The sequence below is a fragment of the Protopterus annectens genome, chromosome 9.part0 (genome assembly GCF_019279795.1).
Source record: "Protopterus annectens isolate FY-2018-M chromosome 9.part0, PAN1.0, whole genome shotgun sequence".
Taxonomy (NCBI): Eukaryota; Metazoa; Chordata; order Ceratodontiformes; family Protopteridae; genus Protopterus; species Protopterus annectens.
This window is the reverse complement of record NC_056743.1, coordinates 1,037,610,440-1,037,626,721: the sequence shown is the minus strand read 5'-3', so window position 1 is coordinate 1,037,626,721 and position 16,282 is coordinate 1,037,610,440.

The window sequence follows — 16,282 nt, the reverse complement described above, 5'->3', positions numbered from 1 at the left end:
TATACTGTCACTTATGTACTGTGCTTGGATAATGATTTCATGAATGCCTAAACTTTACCAGTTCAAGCAAATATTCTTAATCTATTCCCATATTCGTGGTAACAAACCTTCTACAAAGGCTGCTGACAGCCCACTGGCTGTCACTCCTTATGTAGGTTCTGGATATCCAGAAAAATCTTCAAATGTACCTATCGTATATTGTAAATATGAATTAATAGATTCATTTCCATTCTGTACAGCTAACGTAATCATTTCCCAATTTGGTGTTGGGGATATGCTATAGTGATAGCTTGTAATAGGTTATCCCTAGCTGCAAGAATTCTGTCAACTGTATGTTTTTGGATGTTACTGCCTGAGTTAGATTTTTTCCATATTTTCCTAAAAATGTCAGGGGGGCGTTGGGGCTTTTAAAACTGCTCTTAAATCGTAGATAGTAGTGTTCTGTAATTATGCATGTCCCTGCAATATTTCGGCATATTTAACAGTGCATCTGGATTGCTAGCAAGTTGCTTTCCTGCTCCAACTGCACTGTGCATGCCTTTACCTCAAGGACATATATCTTGGGACTATGACAAAAAATATTTGTAAAAGTCACTTTGGTGTCCTTGGTAAAATTAAGTTATTAAACCTTAGCTAGGCAAGCTGGCAAACAGTGATGCCAGATACTGAATTTCTAGCAAAATATTTTATTGCATTAAATGCCACCCTCATGGTAATGACTGCATGCTTGAAACAGTTGTGGATCAGAACTTCAATCCATCTTTGATTGATCCAGTTAGTAAATGGTCAATGATTTGGATCATTTTGCAAGATGTCCTCCTGTAAATGTCCACCATATTATCCAAATAAGTTAGTGCCATGAATGAAAAAGTCAATGATGTTTAATGTACAGACACACTATCCTAAGCAGTTTAATGTATATACACACACTATCCTAAGCAATCAATGGCTCTGAACTTCTAGTTCCAGAGGGTGTAACACAGGGGTCTGGGATGTGGAAATTTCCTTAATAGCTCCAGACAATACTAAAGTGTCAGCTTTAGGCATCTCTGTCTCAAACTACAATCTCTGGGAGAATGTAGCACTCAGTCTGCCTTCTTAAAGTCTGTCATAAGCTGCATGAGTAGCTATCCTGACTATATCTGCAATTGTTGAGACCATCCATGAAGTTTGTTTGTAGGGCCTAAACACTTTCTGCAGCATCCACTGTGATGAGAACATGTGGGCATATGCCCCCCCCCCCTCCATTCTGCCTTATCTCCAGGACTTTCTCCAATGCTGGGTCATTAGGATGCAGCTGGAGTTACTGTCATTCTCAACATTATTCATATCAGTTGTTGGAACTTTTAAGAGGCAGCCAGAATGCATCTTCTTGCACTAGGGTTTCTTATGCACTAAAGGTGGATGTGTCATAGAAGACAAAGAAGACTACCCTTTAGGAGCAGCAATGAATGAAAAGAACTGTTACAGATCTTGAACCTAATTTCCCATTGGGGAAGCAGTAAGTCTAACTAATCAACAAGAGCTGCTAGTGAGGAAACAAGAACTGGTACTGATATGGGCTGCATGGAAGGGGAGCATCAGAACAGGACAATGAAGCATGCTGTCTTAGCATCAACACTGGGGTGCACTGCACTGGACTCAGTGTACATCTAAATATAACTTACTCCATCAACAGTGTAGAAACCAACATTGGTACCAAAAAGGTAGGCACTGTCACTGCAGATTCATTGATAGATTTATTGACACTGTTTGCTGGAAAATTCAACTGGATAATTTTGTTTTCAGTGGAGACCCGGGGTGAAAAGCTCCACAGATACAAGAACATAAGATACATATACATAGATGAAAAGTTGACATCATATTACAATATACTGTAAATATATCGGTTAATACAAATATTAATACAAATACAATACTGAATAATACACATTAATTATAAGCAAAACAAGATAAATACAATATCATGTAGCAGTGAAATGTGCTGACAAAGTTTTAAGCAAGTAAATTTATTCCTCATGCATAAAGCACATGTCAGAGTGCAGCGTTCAAATAGTGGATAAGGAGGAAGAAATGAACGGAGAGAAGGGAGCATAAGAACCATGTGTTAGATGTGGCAAGTACAGTAAATATGGGAGACAAAAGAAATGAAGACATAAAAAACAAGATTAAGAGTAACCCCAGGATTCACTAATCTTCCATGCAGGAATAAGTTACTCCTGCATGGAAACACCCGTTTAAGTGCAGCACGGCAACGCGCAATGTATATTTATGAAGACGCACTACCTGTGCTCCTAAACTAACATTGAGTCATGGCCGAGTGCAGGGGGAGTGCCTGAGAGCAGAGCTCTCATGATATACATGCCCCTGCACTCAAGAATTGCCATTCAAAAATTAAAATGAGCAAGAACGCTCATGGCACCCCAAACATGTCAGGATAGCTGGAAAATGTACAGATGCATGCAGAAATCCACAGCAATATGTTAAATCTGTCCCTCCATTTGTTCCCTAATCATTTCAGGGTTTGTCCAGAGTTTTCACTCAAAGTGGTGGAGAGGTATGCCCACCGTGAAGCAGAAAGCTGACAAAATAACAGGTGTAGTAGTAGCAGGGATATTGTGAAGGGTATAGACAAAAGAACATTACAATATTTTTTTTATAAAAGCGATAAAGTTTAACTGTAGCTGCATGGGTGTGCCCATTGTTAAGTTACTCATAGTCCAGCTTAAACAGCACAAGAAGTTAAATAGCGAGATTCATTCAACAAAATCAGTACTGCAATAGTGTAGTGGTTTGAGTGCATGCTTTGTGAGCAGTCGTTCCTGATTTGATCCTCACTGTAGCAAATTCTCATTTTACATGTGAAAGCAATTCATAAACATTTTTTGTGTATAACCTATTAAATAACATATATTTGTGAACTGGAGTACTGCATTAAGTCCAGATGTGAGGTGTCATTGTAATAAAGTGGCGAAATCCCCAGATAAACACAAGTGCCCCATACAGTATACTTACACATGAATCAGGGATACTAAACAAATTTATAATATGTAATGAATGATAAATAGTGTGTAAAAATAAAAATAAGCAATGCTAAGCATTGCACACCTCTTTCCTATCACCACTTTTTCTTTTCTTTTAAAGAAATTAGGGTAGGGGTAAGCAGGAGTAAGCACTTTTAAGCAGTAGTAAGCGGGTTTAATCCTGTTTGCACGGGGGTAAGCAATGCACACACAGAATAAGCAATTTTGAAGCTAACTCTCTGTAAGCATATTTAACCGGAAGTTAGTATTGCTTACCGTCACGCCAACCTGCGCAAACCTGCTTACGACTGCTTAAAAGTGCCTAGTCACTCTGGATCCAAGAGCCCTTGTTCTGGCCAGCAAGAAAATAAGCAGCCCTGGCAAGTCTTGAACCCAGGAGCCTGCACACCATAGTCACAGTGAATTACCACTACGCCATATGAGCTATACTCAAAATTGAGGTATTGTCAAACATATCATGCAGCACAGTCATTCAGCATTAGGGAAAAGGTTTTTATATATGCAGATGTATATATGTGTGTGTGTGTGTGTGTGTATATATATATATATATATATATGTATATATATATATATATATATATATATATATATATATATATATATATATATATATATATATATATATATATATATATATATATATATATGTATATATATATATATATATATATATATATATATATATATATATATATATATATATATATATATATATATATATATATGGATCACCTTCATTTGCCTGACAGTTCATTTACCCAATGGTTCATTTGCCCGACAACTGGAAAAAAGCAAGTAAAAGGTTTTTACCCTTGGGTTTGTTGGTTTTAGCAAATAATAAAAAAAATATATACAATATAAAACCAGCATAGGTGGGGGGGCTTCACCCCCCACACCCTGCTAACTAAATATTCTAGCTACAGGATCACACTACAGTGGGGAAAAGGACAAAAAACTTTTACTTGCCTTTTTCCAATTGTCGGGCAAATGAACTGTCAGACAAATGGGCTGCCTGAAATTTCTTTCGGGCAAATGAACTTTAGGTCAAATGAAGGTGACCCATATATATATATATATATACATATATATATATATATATATATATATATATATATATATATATATATATATATATATATATATATATATATATATATATATATATATAGTGCAATTGCACATTGGAACCACATCCTGAACCTCTCACTGCAAAAAAGATATTACTACCTATAGATATGTACAAGAAGAGCAGATGTAGATGGTGCACAGAATATCCAACAGCCATACGTCCTGTATTTGCCACCTGTTAAAATGTCCAGTGTGTCACTCATTCCCACAAATGATAATATTTGCATGAAACATATACCCACACACAATGCAAAGGACATGACACCACACACAAGTATGCATACACAGAAAAATGTATTTGTGTACTTTTTAATTGTTTATGCCATTTGTTACAGCACGTACATGTTTGAAAAACATAATCACTGATTAATGCAAGTCTCACACAAAACAGTTGATGCAAGTAATGTGAAAAAGATGACACACTATGCTGTCCATTCTAAGGCCTTCAAGTAGTACAACAGTAAAAAAGCACTTGCCTTGAAGATAACAAGTAATCAACACTTGATTACAGATGTAATTCAGCAGCCTCCAATTACACTCTGTACTCAACCCCTAGGGGGAAACGTAGTAGTTGTGAAAATGTCAATGCACCTGTTATAGAACAATGCTTAACTTAAAATGTCACTATCACACTGACAAACACAACTGTATGTACCACTGTAAGCTGTAGCCCACCACTGTTCCTATGGGGGAAAAGTATGGAAATGTACAGCCGTATACCTCAATGTGTCTTAACACAGATATCCCTCACATGTTGTGACAGCCTAGGTTAAAAGCATTGAATACCCCTCCCCCACAGAAAGTTGTACAAGGGCAATTAACACTGTGTACCACACACTGACCTCTGGAATGTACACAATCACATATGCTTAAAAAAGCGAACGGTGATTAATCGACCCTATGTAAGCAAAAACTTACAATGTCGAACTGTCAGAACAGCGATTTTTTTCCAAAGGAAAAAAAATGGCTGTTCCAACAAAAAAAAAAAAAAAAAAAAAAAAGAAAAAGAAAGCACTTTAAACATTACATTAAGTGAGGGGCTTCACCCCCCTACACCCCCCCTACTTAAATATACCAACTCCGAGACCGCACTACAGTGCCGAAAGCGGCAAAGTAACCAAGTGGCCAAACAAATTATTTCCCAGGGAAAGAATTTGCTTAAAAACCGCTTCGATATTTTGCCCTTTCAGTCTTTTAAGTTTGACCAAGACGCATTCGAAAGAATGCGTCTTCGGTCTTCTAATAGGAATCCGTTGCCCTCATATATATTGACACTACCCCACAATTTGTGTGTGAGTCCGCAACATGATTGGAATGATAGCAGGAATGTTAGCAGTAAATAATGATAGACCATTACCTAACAAACTCTTACTGTACATCAGGACAAAGCCTGGAATATATGTGGAGGACAAAGTCTGGAACACAGGGCCATATTTCCAATATTGCTGTTACACACTGTGGACGTTGCTGGTGTTACAGGATTGGTTGCAACATACTTGTACTCAGGAATATGAAGTCAGAAACACAACTGAATGTTGCTATGTACTGATAGCAATCACTGGAGTTATGCCACTGATCTGTCAGACACGTCCTGTGTGGTTAGCAGACAAAACATAACAGCCAACCCTCTGGCCATCATGTGGATGGGCCCACAGTTTATAGCTATGCAGACAAGCAGCATTTCATGCAAAACTAGCATGTGCACACACACACCCTGTAAAACCAGCAGTATTCAATGCAGAAAACAGCAATACTTATGCACTATGTCTGTAGTTCTTGAACCTTATACAAACTTGTATGTGTCCGCAAGTCCTGCTGTGGAAGGTATTGCTATCTGCTGTATGTAACAATCTGCCTACACACAGGAACACAGGAAGGATGTCTTCCATACAGGAAAGGTAAAGGGACAACCCCCATAATTTTGCAGTCATGTATAGTAGTGGTTTGCTATGAAATTGGCTATTGGAAATACTACACAGCTGGCTGCATGCAATTAGCAAGTGGGTAACACCAGTTGGTGCAGAGGCCATTACCTGCTCCTGAGCAACATCTACAAAAGGCATGCTGCAACATATTCAAAGTAAATTGATCCCAATAGTGGAGAGAAAGAGACACAGAGAAAGACAGAGAGAGAGGGAGATTGAGACCCCCCCCCAAAAAAAACAGCCAAAAACAGAACTAAAAGATAAACACCAAAGTTATACAGACAGGAAAAACAGCTATCAAGTGAGACATCCTTGAGTTGCAACACAGAAAAGAGCATACTACTACAAGAGGTATGTGAAACATGACACCATTGTATTTTAATGTAGTATTTGGTTTGTGATAATGGGACAGATGATTTTGAAGGCTTGATATGTGCCATCAAGACTTGCTGTAATGATGTCCTGCTGAACAACTGCTATGGACATAACATCTGGCCCTGTGGGGCCAATGTAGTGTGGGGCTATGGCACAACACACCACCCCTAACTATATATATTAACATCAGGATCGCAATAAAGTGGAGAAAAGGACATATACCTTTGACTTGCCTTACAGTACTACTTGTCAGTGAAATGATTAATAGGTCAGTGACTGTTAGGTGACATTAACCTTAGTTGAGTTTGTCTCAGTGAAATTGGTGTCAGTGAAATGGTCTTTCAGTGAAGTGCTACAAATCTGTACATATATATATATATATATATATATATATTAAAAAATGTCCCTACTGTTGAATGAATGTGTTGTATGATTTGTTTGATACCACCGCACACATACCTGCAGCCCAGATGGCTTACTGGTAAATATATGTGGCTATGGTGTGCAGGGTCCTGGGTTACACACTTGCAAGGACTGATAACGTATGTGCTTGCCAGAACAAGGGCTGTTAGATACATAGTGATTAAGGCACCCGTAAGCACATGTTAGTTGGTGCAAAATGGGCAGTTAGCTATGGTGTGACATTTGTGTTGGTAACACATTGCCCTGTGTGTGTTAAGGTGAGAGTGCAATGTTAGGGAAGTATAATAGGTTTATATGAGGATGTAGGGTGGTTTGGAAGACAGACATGATGGGCAAAACAGCATACAGGGTTGGTGTATGACACATATAGTGGGTAAACACCTTGGACAGGGAGGTGTGTTTGGAAATAGGAAGCCCTATAGAGGCCAAATGGAAATAGTGGGGCTGAGCTCCCCACACATAGGCAGTCACCATTGCACCTTCACGGCCCTGAAGGTGGTTGTGATGGGGGCTGAGCAGTAGGGGCAGGCTGAACTTCTGCATGTGTCATGAGGACATCAAGGTTGTGTTGCTGATTACACAATTCTCTGCAGAGCTCCCTATGCACCAGACCCTGGACCTGACGTCAGGTTACAGGATCATGTCTGTGAATACTCCCGGGGGGGCACAGGCCCCATCCCCTGAGGTGGGTCCAACTGAAGGTAGTGCAGGACCAACAGAAGAAGAGTTCCCGCGTCGGGTCCTAGATGTGATGCAGCCTACAGCCATGGCCAGATGATGTGGAAGAGGTGGGTCTGCTGGGAACAGCCTTCCCAAATGTGATATTGAGTTGCAGTGTTACAACATATGTTGTCAGTAATAGTCAACATAATCCAGGATTAGCTATAACAGCATGCATACATAGTCCCGGTAAGCCAAAACACCAGATTTGGAATGGTTGCATAGCAAACAGAGCAGATGCATATATGGAACCACAGTGGCCATTACAATGGCATGCAGGTGACATTGTTAGCAACAGGCCACCAATGATACTGTTTAAACATGGAACATGAATAACAACAAAGTTCAGTATGTGCTGCACAATAGGATATATGTCCCAACAGAAGGTTTGGTATACACATACTGAGTGACGTGTGTGTTCAGATTAGTTATACATATATGACGGGGGTGAGGGAGATGTTAAGTATCAAGTATGATAACCTTGCAGTATGATGTTCTCAGACCTTGTGACCTGTTTATGTCTTTCAGGTACCATGTCCAGGGAAAGGTTGCCTGCTTACACTGCAGAGAAAACAGACATCATTGTGCACTACCATGTGCAGCATCATGGCACCCTCTTCTCAATGACATCACATGATATGCAAGAGAGGACTGCCCTGTGGAATGAGCTTGTCCACAGGGTAAACAATGTTGGGCTGCATAACCAAAGTTATGAGCAGGTAGGGCATCGGTGCACAGACCTAATCTGCCATGCCCATCAATGTGCTGCTGCTGTTAGGTGGGACCAGTAAGCCACAGGTGGGGGTCATACCATTCAGCCCCTACTGACTCATGTGGAGTAGCTCTTTGCCAGTCTTGGGGCACCCACACACCAGCAAATTCAAGCAGCCAAAGAAAGTACTGTGGAGGTGGGTGACACCCACACAATGGAGCAGGAGTGTCCAGGTAAGATGCCAGGGCAAATTAGTAGATGAGTGTTGCTTATATATCCTCATCTGTAAAGTATATATATATATATATATATATATATATATATATATGCTTATGTGAGATAATGTAGTCTGTTGTTGCAGTGTATTAAGGAGCAGATGTGCATAATCTCTAGTATTGTGGGTTTGTATAGATGATGTTCTGAAATGCTGCTCCCACCCTGTACCAGTGGTACAGGTGTGCCTACTGACATTAAATTTCTCACACAACTATGTAGGTACCTCTGGTATCTAACTAGGGCAGCAGCTTGTGGCTGGTGAGTATGGACTTTTTTTCTATTTCACATTTGCCAATACCCTGGCCATATTATGGCCATACTATGCGCCATGCACACATGTAACACACCTACCCATAATGCATGCTGTACATGTTCAATTACTGTTGCTGTTAACTGCACTGCATCACAATGGTCACCTTGGTGCCATATCTGAAGGGTATGTATGACTCTTGCAGTATACCGCACAACCTGTCAGTTCAAGATGTGTGGACAGAGATGAACATAATGGTGGGAGGAATGACCTATAGTACAGACATGTTTGACACAGTACCCTTCTACAGTGTGTAAGACACTGTATTCATCAATATCACAATAGCAACTATTCCAGATGTACACACTGGCAAATCACAGTACCACATTACACACGGTGTACAACTTGTAATGTTATCCTAAAATGAGCAATGCATTTGTAATATGGAACCCTATGTTAGGACAATAATTATTGGGAATACATACCTTAACAAACACTGGACGCATATGTGTGCACACACTCCAAATAACATATTGTGGAAGCAGCTTGTAAGGTACTGACAGCATTCACTCTTCTGGACTACACACCGTCCATCACGTACAGGGCCTAAATGTCACAGCAAGTAATGTTCTGCTGTCTAAGACATCTGTCCATGACATCTGCCCACTCACCTGCAACAGAGACAGCCCAGGCTTGCACACATGTTACAAACTAAGGCATACATCCCATATTTGAAAGGTAGCACTCAGCAGTACGAAACGTAGCCTTACATCAACATTGCATATACCATGACAAACAGTGCAGACAGTCATGTATGTGTGTATGATGTATGGGACAGCATTCATGTCAGAGATAAACACATGCCCATCCAAGACAGATGACAGCACATGTTGCAAACCGGTCATGGAGGCTGCCCAAACACACATGCAGCAACACTAGGGACTTGCAGGAATGTCTAGCAGGTACTGCCTGCACAGTACCTGTGTCGACAATTACCTGAACTCTGCATAATTGTGGCCTATGGGTTAGGGTAATCAGATTGAAAAGTTGTTCCACAGGGGACACCATCCAGGGCTCTCTCCAGGTACCATATGCATAACATCAAATCTCCCACAGGCATGTGTTGCAATGTGTTATGGTGTTCCGAGACCAAGGCTGAAACCTACAGACATTATTAATAAAGATGCATGAGCTGCACAAGCATCACCTCAGTCCACCTCACACCCACCATCCACATCTGTACTTGCTGGTGCCAGTGTACACCTGTAGGTTTGCAGTTAATTAGCAGAAACTATGGCGGTAGACATGGTGTTCTGCATGTAGGACACCAACAAATGACACTCATGTGTGGCCCATAGTTGTCATGCATCTGCAAAATTGCTGAAGATGGGGTGGGGTGTTACCTTGAAGCACAACAGTGAACCAAAGCATATGTCCAAAGGTCACATAGAATGGCTGTATCTGAACACAGCCAATGTCATGCATTGTGCAAGACATAACCATGACTCAACAGCAATAGTGTAGGGGCTGTGTGTGACCGCCAAGGGCTCTGCACATGAGCCATGCTTGCAATCTGGCAAAGTTGAGGGATGTTTGAAGGAAGGGGTGACCACATAATGGCAAGTGAGGATGGGCCATGCTAGTATACACCTTCCATGAAAGTTACTGCTTTTGTTCACGTGCAGCTGCTGCAACAAAACATTGTGTTAAGGGTGTGCACACTTATGCAACCCACATATTGTACACATCAAAATAAACATCTGCACAACTAACACATTTCTTTGATACTGCATGCGATTGCACAGGTCATATGTCACATATCAGGAATGTGTAATGGTAACATATGCAGTATTGCGGCCCCCTTACATATCAGGGAAGATGGTGGCATGCCAATAAGGGTGTGTACACTCCTCATAGCCACTGTAAGCTTGGGAGGTTGTCAGCATAATTAGAGTTCATTGCTGAGACATGCACTGCTGCTGATGAGATCTGCAAATCAAACATCAGGCATTCACTATAGCCATCTGTCATCATATCAGCCCAGGCATGTATCTGTCAAACACATAGGGGCTGTGGCAACAGAGCAAAGATAACCGCAACACATATACAAAGTCAGCAATGGTGACTTGTGATGTATGGTGCACAGCACATGGCAGGGTGCTGAACAGGTGCAAAGCAATATTGTGTACAATGGTGCAGTGTGCTCCAGGGAAAAGGCCATCACCCACTAACACAACTCACGCATCACAATGATGTATAATGTCGGTAATAGGGATTGTGTATAGCTGCACTGCATCCTGTTGAGTGCTATAAGTCATGCATGCTGACATTTGGGCTATCAAAGGTGTCTGTAATATCTATATGCCACCTCACCAGTAAGTGTGTGTGTGTGTGTGTGTGGGGGGGGGTGGTGGTGGAGGGGGGTGGATGTAGAGGTAAGCAATGACATACAGATCTGAAAGTAAGGTTTCTGTTTTCCCCTCACAGGTGGCAAGGTGGGTCAGGGTCCCTCCTGCAGGCAATCTGATGTTAGTGTCCATATAGACACTGACAATGATGCAGATGTACAGGACTGCTTGTAAGAGGGCTGCTGGACATCATGCCCCTGGCAACAGTGCCACAGCTGGTGTCACCAGATGCATGTTTCGGTATACCAAACAGGGTCTGAGGCTACAGAGGGCTACTCATTCATCTGTTATTGACTCCATCCATGATCTCGCAGGTGCCCACTGTTATTTTGAAGAGGTCGTGGATAGATGGTTTGGTGAGCTGGTGGGACTGGTCGACCGTACACTGTCTGTGTTAGAGTGTATGGTGGGAATATGGCGATGGCCACATGGACAAAGGTCAGCAACATCAACAGGTGGAGGTCTACATGGACATGCAAGAAGTCGTAGTTGCTCCCGTAGTGGCAGTAGCAGCACTGCAGGGGGTTGGTGTTGTCTACAGCACACCACAGCAGGCTATGTGCATGTGGCCCTGGCTGGTCCCAACAGGGACCCGGATCCAGTGGACAGGTGTCATCCTCAGGAGAGAGTACCATATCTGGTCTTGTACCTGGTAGTGCCCGTGGAACCCCTGGCAGGCACAGCTCCCATGTCCATGGCTGGAGACAGTGAACTGCACACCCGGTCATGTACGGTCTGCAGCTGTCCAACAAACAAATGTATAGGGCAGGTAAATGGCCAAACTGTGTGAATACATACAGACACACATACATACACGCACACACACACACACACGCACACACACGCACACACACGCGCACACACGCACACACACACACACACACACACACACACACACACACACACACATCACCAAAACAGCTAGGGCACCTCCATACCTACACACACCACATCTTTAGAGCCAAATTAATAGCAAAGCCCCTTAACACACACACATAATGTCAACCAAATGGCTCAGCGTAAGTCTTTGGCAAACCCACACCACACCCTGTGCATATGATGATACATGTGCCACATCCCTGTCATCCATACCATCGATGCAGGAACAGGCTACAATGGTTTTGATGCACAGGGTGAATGTACTAAAGTGCAATAATGTAATGCTGCGTAATATGTTTTCAACAGGCAGGTTTAATGCTTACATGTCAGGATGGGTAGCTGTGCAGACATGATGCAATATAGCTAGCATTATGTGGTTTGATTCTTGGAATAAACAGTTTTCAGTCCGTTGGTTTCCAGTCTTTTGACTCTGGTTAATATAGCTAGCATTACCATTGGCTGATGGTGGTCTCCACAATGTATTCAGTTTCTGCTGGAGGTGTGTATGTGTCATCAGGAGTTTGATCTGCTGTTGTGTCTTATAAGGGGTTTGGCACTGTGGTGACACATTTTCAGTGTGTCATGTTATGAGTACACCTGGACATATGTAATAGTTCTGTAAAATCACTGCATGTGCCACATGGCTGATAGGTCTGAGGGATGTATACATGTGAGTGCATGGTGGCTGATGTCAGCAGCCCTCCTACAGTGGACAACGCACAGTGTACTGGGTGGCACACACCACATGTTTTTGTATAACAGACACACACAGAGCCTTTGATGTTGATGCTATACTCACACATTACTGTACACAGGGATGTACTGTATTTGTCAGTGAACACATTTTAGCCTACTTAATTCCATCAAGACATAATAGGCAAAACATCACAGCAGTACATAATTAGTCTGCTACTTTAATGTCATCAGTAATGGTACTGGCAGGGTATGTGTCCCCTTCCCATATTTATGGCAATCCTGGCATTGGTAAACATAGGTGTGCTAGTGTGTGTGGCACAGCCCTACACTTTGGAGGTTGTGGGGTGGTGTACAGCTGCACATCGTGTGATTGATGACTACCTAACCTGTTAACATACACTGTACAATATTACAGCAGACTAGTATCACTGTTCATCTCTACAATCTACCACCAGTTTTGATGGACATAATTCCAATCTCAGGAGTCCTTTGAAATCTCATAATAAAATATATGTATGTATGTATATATATATATATATATATATATATATATATATATATATATATATGTGTGTGTGTGTGTGTGTATGTGTGCATACATATATATATCTATATACATATATATATATATATATATATATATATATATATATATATATATATATATACATATATATCTGTATATATAAACATATATATGTGTATATGTATATATGTGTATATATATATATATATATATATATATGTGTGTGTGTGTGTGTGTGTATGTGTGCATACATATATATATCTATATACATATATCTATCTATATATATATATATATATATATATATATATATATATATACACATATATATGGTTGAAATGGATATCTGGCGCAGATACCTCGATGATAGTTGGATGGTGTGGCGTGCGGATTCTGCGTACTTGCAGGAGTTTCTGGAATATTTGAATAGTAACATTTGGGGAATAGTATTTATAATCACATATGATCTTAACACCATTGATTTTCTGGATGTTATGGTGTATAGGAATAGTGACCACACTTTGAGTACTAAAACATACAGGAAATATCCACAATACAACAGCTTACTCCATGCATCCAGTATGCATCCACGCCCCACCATCCGCAACATACCAAAGTCTCAATTTCTGAGGATTAAACATATTGGTTCATCCCAGACAGACTTTGGGATAGCGAAACAGGATCTTCAAAGTAGATTTCTAGATAGAGGTTATCACCAATCAGATATAATATCAGCCAGTATGTGGTCTGACAGCCAAGACAGAAATAAGCTATTGGAGTATAAAAAATGTCAACCGTTAGGTGAAGAGTCTCCATTAAGGTTTGTCACCACATTTGGTAGAAACCATAATGTGATTAGAAACATTCTTGATTCCAACTGGAATATATTATTAGCAAATGACCATTTAAGAAATATTTGGGGCCCAAAATGTCAATTTTCTTATAGACGGGGCAAAACCTTAAGAGCCTTGTTTTTACACTATAAGCATAAGGAAAGTGGAGGCGCCATTTACAAACAGTTGACAATGTCTGGAGATGAACTTGTGGGAGCCTTTCCATGTGGTCACTGTAAATCATGTAATCAAGTAAGTAAATTAAAACAGTTTACCAGCGCAAATACAAGCAGGGTCCATGATCTTAGAGTTTTTGGGAATTGTAGCAGTATCTGGATTATTTATTTGGCAACATGTCAATGCTCAGCATTTTATGTCAAACATCATGATCACTCATGGTTAGGATGGGTGAACACAAAAGTGACATCAAAAATAAGAAGGAAATCAATGCTTTGTACAGACACACACTTAAACATCACAATGCCAAATTTATGTTTATGATCATAGACAAAATAACGGGAGACAGGAGCAACCAACAGGGGTGGCACAGTATATTGAACCACAAAGAAAAATATTGGATTATTCACCTTGGGGCTTTATCCCCCCCCCCCCGGTCTGAATGATCACTTATAAATTCACAGATTATCTGATGCGTATGATGTGACTGTTCAAGACATAGTATAGGTGTTATTACGGGAAAGACATGAACAGGTCTATGGTTTCTCATTATTATGAGATAAATTATATTAGTTTATTAACCACTGGATTATATAAATTTAAGATTATGTTCATGATATATATTATTGAAGAATATGCTATTTTTTCAGCGGATGATTATTTCATCTATCCAGGCTATTATGTTTGACACTTAATCATATGTTATTTTTTGAATATTTATAACAATACTTGCCTGTACAAGCGGGCAAATGTTTTTCATTCTCTTCTATAACAGAATGTCTAAACAGTAAATTATGTGTACACCTAATTTGTTTACTAGTCAGTACACTATTGATAGGGATTTATTTTGTGTAGTTCATTGTGTATGCTATTATTTATCATGTTTATTATCTATTTGTCTTATGGCTACAACATATATTTAATTATTTTTGGTTGCATTATTTAGATGGTGATGACACCTTTTGTTTTCATAGAATGATATACTTTACTAAGAGAAACCAGCCTTAGGGTTGGACTATACCATATTCTCATTGGTTGGTGGTATCTATAAATATTAATGAGATTTTGTGGATGTATAATGCTTTATCACTGATGAAGCCTGTATAGCCAAAATGATTTGATATATTTTCTGGCATTATATGCCTTATCGACATCCATTTTCTTAATAAAAGAAACAATGACATCTACCACAGTCTGTACACAGGCCATGGTACATATTCACAATACACACTCTGTCGACAATCACCATAAGTACACAGACCTCACTACTGTACACACTACAACAGAATGTCCAGGTTTTGTCCTCAAATATAAGGCCTACTATACATAACATGTCTAGCAGTCTGATATCTCACTGGGTTGCTGCCAGGTATGATGTCAGTAAATAATGATGCACTGAACATATGCACCTCTTACTGCACGAGATATGTACTAAGGTTGAAAGAGTTGCGACTGTAGGCACAAACACAAGGCCAATATTGACATGTTGCTTTGATAAACCCATACAGTTACAGGTGTAACAGGGTTTGTTGTGACATATGTCTTCTGAGGGATACGAAGTCAGTAACTCACATGGCTGACATAATGTACTGACTGCAATACTCAGAGTATGCTACTGCATTTCTAAAGATAAGACATGTGTCAGTAACACAACACATGTAAGACTATAAACACTGGCCAGTCTGGAGACAGCCCTACAGGTAACAATTTCCCCAACCATATAACACTGTAATATATCATCATGTACAACAGCCATATCCACACAAACCCTGTTAAACCAACATCCCTTCAAATGTAGAAGAGCAATACTAACATTCTGTTCTCATGACTGGAAAATCCCCCTCCTGTTTGTTGGCCTGTCTCCACAGTGTATGTTGTAAGAGGTATATCCAACTACCCTCTGTGATGCT